The 7,722-nt window shown below is 39.8% G+C and overlaps 1 long non-coding RNA gene across 1 annotated transcript; it reads left to right on the top strand.

The window, feature by feature from the left end:
- Positions 1-759: 759 nt before the first annotated feature.
- On the top strand, positions 760-2,194 carry LOC139026284 (uncharacterized). The gene is made up of 2 exons (XR_011478050.1): positions 760-1,941; positions 1,999-2,194. It is a non-coding gene; the product is annotated as an uncharacterized lncRNA (long non-coding RNA).
- Positions 2,195-7,722: the final 5,528 nt, after the last annotated feature.

Genomic DNA, 7,722 nt, shown 5'->3' with positions numbered 1-7,722 from the left:
AATAATAGCACTTATAGTTGACCGGGGTAGCTCTAGCAGTGCAGAAAATTGACGAACTGACTTGTTAGTAAGGTGGCATCCTTTGACAATGCCACTTTGAAAGTTGCTGAGCTCTTCAGGCCATTCTACTGCCAACATTTGTCTATGGAGATTGCATGGCTGTGTGCTGAATTTTATACACCGGTCAGTAATCGGTGTGGCTGAAATGGCTGAATCCACAAATTTGAAGGGGTGTCCACATACTTTTGTGTGTGTATATAGATATAGAGAGATATATAGATATCTCAGCCAAAAAAAGAAACGTCCTCTCACTGTCAACCTCGTTTATTTTCAGCAAACTTGACGTATAAATATTTGTATGAACAGAAGATTCAACAACTGAGACATAAACTGAACAAGTTCACAGACATGTGACTAACATAAATTGAATAATGTGTCCCTGAACAAAGGGGTCAAAATCAAAAGTAACAGTCAGTATCTGGTGTGGCCACCAGCTGCATTAAGTACGCACGGCAGAACGAGCAGTATGGCTGGTGGCATTGTCATGCTGGAGGGTCATGTCGAGATCTGCAGAAGAGTACCACATGAGGGGAGGATGTCTTCCCTGTAAAGCACAGCGTGTGATGTGCGCTCAATGACAACAAGCTCAGGCGATGATGCTGTGACACACGCCCCAGGCCAATGACGGCCACTCAACATATCGATCCCGCTCCAGAGTACAGGCTCGTGTAACGCTCATCCTTCGACGATAAACGCAAATCCGACCATCACCCCTGGTGAGACAAAACCGTGACTAGTCAGTGAGAGCACTTTTTTCCGATCCTGTCTGCGACGGTTGGTTTGTGCCATAGGCGACGTTGTTGCTGGTGATGTCTAGTGAGGACCTGCCTTACAACAGGCCTACAAGCCCCAGCTCAGGCTCTCTCAGCCTATTGCGGACAGTCTGAGCACTGATGGAGGGATTGTGCGTTCCTAGTGTAACTCGGGCGTGTTGTTGTTGCCATCCTGTACCGCAGGTGTGATGTTCGGATGTACCGATCCTGTGCAGGTGTTGTTACACGTGGTCTGCCACTGCGAGGACAATCAGCTGTCTGTCCTGTCTCCCTGTAGCACGTCTTAGGCGCCTTACAGTACGGACATTGCAATTTATTGCCCTGGTCACATCTGCAGTCCTCATGCCTCCTTGCAGCATGCCTAAGGCACGTTCACGCAGATGAGCAGGGACCCTGGGCATCTTTCTTTTGGTGTCCGTAGAAAGGCCTCTTTAGTGTCCTAAGTTTTCATAACTGTGACCTAATTCCTACGTCTGTAAGTAGTGGTCTAACGACCGTTCCACAGGTGTAAGTTCATTAATTGTTTATGGTTCATTGAACAAGCATGGGAAACAGTGTTTAAACCCTTTACAATGAAGATCTGTGAAGTTATTTGGAGTTTTACGAATTATCTTTGAAAGACGGGGCCTGAAAAAGGGAAGTTTATTTTTTTGCTAAGTTTATATAGTGTACTCAGCATGTTAGGTTAGCATGTAACTATTTAGCATGCTAATTTATGTTAACAACCTCAAATTGGAATAAGTAAAATATTATACGTATTGCATATTCATAACATATTGTATGAATTGTAATTCGTAACATACTTCTACATCCTACAAATCGTATTATATTGTACGACTCATATAACTTCGTAGGCAAATGTAAGTAACATAATATACTGGTATCATACTAAAGTGAGCGGTATGGATTTTGTGTAAGATAATACGTTTTGATCTGACAGCAAGTTGTCTCTCAGAGCTTTGACCGTTGTTGCATCTGTGGGTCGCTCTGGATGGGAGCTGTCAGATGACAATGTGATGTAGATGTCGAGCGGCTTCACTGAAAATAGATTGTATGTTTTAAATATTCAACAATGATAATAAATAAATATAAAGTTATTCCCCTGCAGGTAGAGATGTGTGTAGGTCAGTTCTCTGTGGAATTAGTTAGTAGATACATGTATCAGATAGAGATGGTGTGATGATCAGTTTTCAACATTAGTTTGGGTGGATTCTTTTTTACTACATAGTCTATGAAATGACTAGGTGTTTATTACATTGTCTTATAAAACTAGATTGATTACTTTAGTCATGATAAATTTATTTGGATAACTGCAATTCATGTAATTGATCTGCCTATGAAAAATAAACATTCTACATGAATTTGTGCTGGTTTAACCTTTTGTATTTTCTGTATAGTTAACCCAAAAAACAATGTTTTTGTTTAATTCATGGCATTAAAAAAAATCTATCGATCAAAAACATGTCACTACACCTTACACACACCATTGGGACAATCCAATTTGCTACAATGCATACAAATGAATGTTTTGCAGTGTAAAGGACTTTAATATGTTTCTTATTAAATTACAGTTAAATAAAACAAAAAACAAATGTCATTTTTAAAGTGTTTATATGGTATCCAGGGACAGCATTACCACCACAAATCAACAATGACCCAGTTACTATTGGGGAATGGAATCAGAGAGGAAGCTTGTGTTTACCTTTCTCTACACCACTACAGTATTCATTTCAACAGACCTTTTCCATGGCCTTTGTTAGAGCCAATATATACCAAAGACTATATTGAGGTCAGACTGTTGTAATGCCCAGTTGATTTATGTAAATAGTATTGTAGAACTCTGGTATTGATGGCCCATTTCAGGGTGAGTTATTGATATGAATGTTTAGAGTGAAAGCTGTGAACTCACCTGTGATGGCCCACATCTACCACAACCTTCCTATTGTGTTAGTCAGCACCACAGCATTTTAGGAAGCCATTGTTCAAAATGTGTTAATATGTACATTACAATGGGAGGGGGTGTGGCATGCACAGGGGAGGACCAGGAAGTTCATCGCAGACTTCTATTTAGGACTGGGATACTATTCAGAGTTGACAAATTCCACACTCCAAACCTACAGTCACTGGCGTCCTGATTGTGACAGTGGAGCCAAGTTTGCACTGCAGGATCCAGAGATGGCATCGGTGAAGCTGGAAGACTGCAGTCAAACACTGGACCTGAATGTCAACATTAAAGATGAAGAGGAGGAGAAGATTGGGAAATCTGTTAATCATGGTAAGAGCAGGTTCTATCTAACTATAAATTATCTTGATAAATTAGACCTCCATAAATTATCACGCAGTCTATTGTTAGGTTGAATTCTGTAATTCTGACATCCAATTCTCTTAAACGCTTTGAATGAGGAAAATGTTGAATTGGATTTTGGGTTACTTTGTGAATTGCCTAATTGCCTACCCTAACAGTTGATAAGCCTTGCGATAATTAGTGGGGGATGATATAGATAAACTTTTCAAAGGGAAGTTGGTTTTGAAGTTTCTGAGGGGGGTTTACTGAACCCCCCCCCCCACTAAAGTACTTCAATTATACTTAAATATGTTTTTACTGGTACCTTTACATTCAGACACTTGTGGGCGTCCTAGAGAAAAAATATACTTGTTCGTGAGTCTCAGCTTGTTGGCCGAATATTTCGGACGATACAGACAGAAGTTGGTGTCTCCTGGTCTGACAAACAACACTGCAGCTCTGCCACGGAAGGACGACATCAGCGGATGCGGTAGATTGAGACGCAGCCCATGCAAATATAAATCTAATGATTAAACAGAAGGATTTTGATGGGAATTTCTTTATTATTATGCTCACCAAGTGTTGGCTAGCTAACTGCAGAGGCATAACTGTAGCTAGCTAACGTTAGCAACGTACCTAACTAAATTTAGCTAGGTAGCAAACGTTAGCTGGCGTTATTATTAGGCCTACCAACTAGGCCAGCTAGCTAACAAGTTACCATAGCACATTGTACAGAATATACTTTCCATGTAGTATATTGTGTTTGATTAGCTAGCTAGTTTTCTAACATTGACTAGCTACTGTAGCTAGCTAAATTACCTAACCTACAGCTGGCAAATAGCTATGCTACTCGCTAGCTAGCGAGGCTCACCTTTGTGTGAAGTTAGCCACAATAAGGATTATAAATAAGTGGAATTTAAAGTTCGCCTTCATAATAAAGTACCCCATTGAAACAACAGGGTGAGGTCAATATTGGTTAGTTATATAAATATAAAGTGTTAGCATGCACTTTTGTAGCTAGCTGGATAACACGATAACTAGTTATCAAGGCCTAGCTAGCTATAGGCTTAAACCATGGAAAGCATGATGATGATAAGTAGTTATGTAGGGTAATGTAGTGTCTAAATGTCATTCATTATTCTCTACCACAGATTTCCACAAGATCTCAGATTCCAGGATGTGAAAATACTTACTAGAAAGAAACATATGACACAGAGACAGAGTTGTTGTTTCCATTGTTATTTGAATGTTAAAAAGGGGAGAAAAGACAATCCCGTTTTTCTAATTAGCTACAGTGCATTCGGAAAGTATTCAGACCCCTTGGCTTTTTCCACATTTTGTTACATTACAGTCTTATTCTAAAATTGATAAAATAAAAAATGTCCTCGCAATCTACACACAATACCCATAATGCCAAAGCGAAAACAGGTTTTATATATATTTTTCAAAATATATCTAAAAAAAAACAACCTTATTGACATAAGTATTCAGACCTTTGCTGTGAGATCCGAAATTGAGCTCTGGTACATCCTGTTTCCATTGATCATCCTTGAGATGTTTCTACAACTTGATTGGAGTCCACCTGTGGTAAATTCAATTGATTGGACATGATTTGGAAAGGCACACACCTGTCTATATAAGGTCCACAGTTGACAGTGCATGTCAGAGCAAAAACCAAGCCATGAGGTGAGAATTGTCCGTAGAGCTCCGAGACAGATTGTATCGAGGCACAGATCTGGGGAAGGGTACCAAAAACTATCTGCAGCATTGAAGGTCCCCAAGAACACAGTGGCCTCCATCATTCTTAAATGGAAGAAGTTTGGGACCACCAAGACACTTGCGAAAGCTGGCCGCCCGGCCAAACTGAGCAATCGGGGAGAAGGGCCTTGGTCAGGGAGGTGACAAGAACCTGATGGTCACTCTGACAGAGGTCTAGAGTTCCTCTGTGGAGATGGGAGAACCTTCCAGAATGACAACCATCTCTGCAGCACTCCACCAATCAGACTTTTATGGTAGATTAGCAAAAATTAAAAATAAGTTGGCAAAAATGTCTAACCTGTTTTTCTTTGTCATTATGGGGTATTGTGTGTGATTGATGAGAAATAAAATAAAAACGATTTAATACATTTTTGAATAAGGAGAACGTAACAATGTGGGAAAAGTACAGGGGTCTATACTTTCCCGAAGTCATTTGTCACCCAGTACAGCCAGAAGAGGACTGGGCACTGCCGGATCCTGGTTCCTCTCTAGGTTCCTTCCTCTAGGAGTTTTTCCTCGCCACTGGGCGTCTGCATTGCTTGCTCTGTGGGGGTTTAGTCTTGGCAAAAGATCCTTACTCCTGCTCTGACTGTTGGAAGAGTTTCTCTCAACATGGCCACTTAAAAAGACACCAACATAAATGTGAAAATCCTCATCAGTTCTCTGACTAGTGAAGATTAAAATCATTCGATCACTTAATTCTCAAGAAATCGTAGCACACTCTATTGTAATCCTATTGTTTCTCACTGTGAGAGAACTGTGCAGAGGAAAGGGAGTGTATAGAATGTTAGCCTCTCTTTACTTTACTGATCAGTGTGCACCTGGTCAGTTTTGGTGTGTTTTGTTAGCTTCTACTGTAAACATATTGACATGACCTTGGATTTGCCCTGAAGGGTTGAATATCCTCTGTGAGGCTGGTTGACTGGGGGTACTGCTTCCCTCTGCAGTTTTCTGTGGGAATGAGCTGGTATCAGATAGAGATGGTGTGTGATCAGTTTTCACCATTCGTTTGGGTGGATTATTTTGTTTATTAAATTGTATTTTAAACTAGACTAGTTATTCATTATGAATATGTTTGGATACATTAAGCAGGCTTCAATTAAGTTATCTGCCAATGAAAAATAAAGATTGTACATTAATTTTACCCTTCTTTTTGTGTAACGAATTAAAAAAAACCATTTTAAGTGACATATTTAGTGCTTTTCTGAAGCTTAACAAGACAGGAATTTGAAATGAGCATCACAAGCTAAATCTGACCATTCTCTAACATGTTTTATCAGCATAAACAGCTGTAGAGCGCTGCTGAGAGACTGAACAACTTTATTGATCTACTGAATCATTGTAGTTATGGGGGTTAACTTTACAGTAAATATAATGCTTTTGTTTAATTCATGGAATTCAAATAAATATATCTGTATTTATCTACACTATACATGTCATGACACCTCTACACATTGGGACAAGCCAATTTGCTAGTCAKCAATATTCTCGAAATCAAATCAGTGATGACTGTTTATTAACAGTCTTATGGCCTGGAGATAGAAGCGGTTTCATTCTCGGTCCCAGCTTTGATGCACCTGTACTGTCTCCAACTGCTAGGGGCGGCAGGTAGCCTAGTAGTTAGAGCGAGCTGACAAGTTTAATATCTGTTGTTAACCCACTGTTCCCCGGGCGCCGAAGACGTGGATGTCGATTATGGCAGCCCCCCGCACCTCTCTGATTCAGAGGGATTTGGTTAAATGCTGATGACACATTTCAGTTTAAGCCGTTAAGTTGTACAACTGACTAGGTATCCCCCTTTCCTAGATGGTAGCAGGGTGAACAGGCCGTGTCTCTGGTGGCTGAGGTTCTTGATGATTTTCTTGGCCTTCCACAGAGATCATCTACAATACATATGTAATGGGTTGAAAAACTTACACTAAAACAGACACCCCCTTAGTTTTTTTAAACCAAGGATTATTTGTGTAGCTAATCAAGTTCACTTTATTATTCTACATGCTTTAGTAGTAGTTAGTCCATCAGTCCAATAATGTCGCTGTGGCAGTGGGGGGAACAGGAAGTTCCGGGCCCACCATTCTACAGAATAAAGAAAACGCCAGAACTGTGCTGACCGTTTCTCTTTAWTATTACAGGTATGTAATATCACGTTTAAACGGACTAATATCGAAATAACGTTTGGGAAAGGTTTTGTGTCAAACCGAGTGAGTGAAGAACGTGATTAAAAAATATTTTACAAGCACACGGCGTGGTGTACACCACACGTTGTCAATTGTGAGGCTTTCATTGTTCGTATATAGCTCAGTGGGTTTCGCCTGGGGATGTTCAGTACAAAAACGTTGTAGAAGTTGCAGATAGAAATGCCCTGAATAGAACTGACATGATTCCTTAGAATCAGAGGCATGTTTGTTCTACATAATACATTTATATCTGATCGTGGCCAACGTCTCAGTTCTCCTGCTGGACGCAGCCATGGTACCAGCTTGTCCCWACATATGTGAAGCTAGCCACAATAACGATTAGCCACAATAGTGGAATTTTCGGTTCAACCTCAAAATAAAAGTACCTTGGAATAGAAAATAGTGGAATCATTCCATATTTGGACTAGATAATTCTAACATGATTGGAATGTTACTTAATTTAAAACGAATTACAATAATTGATTAAATTGAAAATAAAGAGAAAAAAACGTTTGAAATCCCACTGTGGATGTTATAGACCACATAATTGTATTGGGGACATTTTTATATGTATTTATGAAATGGGTTGGATTGTGCACCCATGAAACAGGTGACACCCACAGAAAACAATTATCAAGAGTTAACACACATATTGCGTCTTAGCTCTTAT

Source organism: Salvelinus sp. IW2-2015, unplaced genomic scaffold (assembly GCF_002910315.2).
Source record: "Salvelinus sp. IW2-2015 unplaced genomic scaffold, ASM291031v2 Un_scaffold4311, whole genome shotgun sequence".
Taxonomy (NCBI): domain Eukaryota; kingdom Metazoa; phylum Chordata; class Actinopteri; order Salmoniformes; family Salmonidae; genus Salvelinus; species Salvelinus sp. IW2-2015.
The sequence above is the reverse complement of the archived record's forward strand: the minus strand, read 5'-3'. Positions and strand labels throughout refer to the sequence as shown.